General features: G+C 47.3%; 1 protein-coding gene across 1 annotated transcript in view; it reads right to left on the bottom strand.

The window, feature by feature from the left end:
- LOC111667252 (uncharacterized) overlaps positions 1–545 on the bottom strand; it is a 46,498-nt gene that overhangs the window by 39,638 nt on the left and 6,315 nt on the right. The window lies entirely within an intron of this gene.

Below are 545 nucleotides of genomic sequence, written 5' to 3'. Positions count from 1 at the left end.
CCACCCCCCCCCCCCCTCCTTTTTTCCTCGCCGAGTCGCAGCACACAGAAGCACCGGCACATCCAACGCGTGGCGAGAAGCTTTCTCTGGCGAGGAGGGGAGGAGGAGGAGGAGGAGGAGGAGAGGGAGGAAGAGCTCCTCGAATGGCTATGCACGAGGGATAATAGCAGACAATTAAAGAGGCGACTGCGTGGTTGAGAGTGTGTGAGAGTCAAGCATGGTTGAAGCCTGTCAAACGTAAACCACGGGAGGGTTGGAGTGAGAAGTTTGAGGGGGGTAGGAGTGTGAAACCACCAAACACACAGTATGCTTTCACACATGACATGCTGGCTTTAAACAAAAAAAAACAAAAAAAAAAAACAGCAGAAACACGCAAAGTGACAAAAAAAAAACAAAAAAAAAAAACAGAGCCCTGCTTAACATACCTCACCTCACCTCTCCATCATCATCTTATAAATTATTTTGAACAAGGAGTAAATTTAGATGTCATCAGCAAAATTTGAGAAATCAGAGTCAAGTGGATTTTGGCCCAGATCTGCCCCCCC

Source organism: Seriola lalandi, unplaced genomic scaffold (assembly GCF_002814215.2).
Source record: "Seriola lalandi dorsalis isolate HSWRI2012SDOR001 ecotype SW California unplaced genomic scaffold, Sedor1 jcf7180002054687, whole genome shotgun sequence".
Classification (NCBI taxonomy): Eukaryota; Metazoa; Chordata; class Actinopteri; order Carangiformes; family Carangidae; genus Seriola; species Seriola lalandi.
The sequence above is the reverse complement of the archived record's forward strand: the minus strand, read 5'-3'. Positions and strand labels throughout refer to the sequence as shown.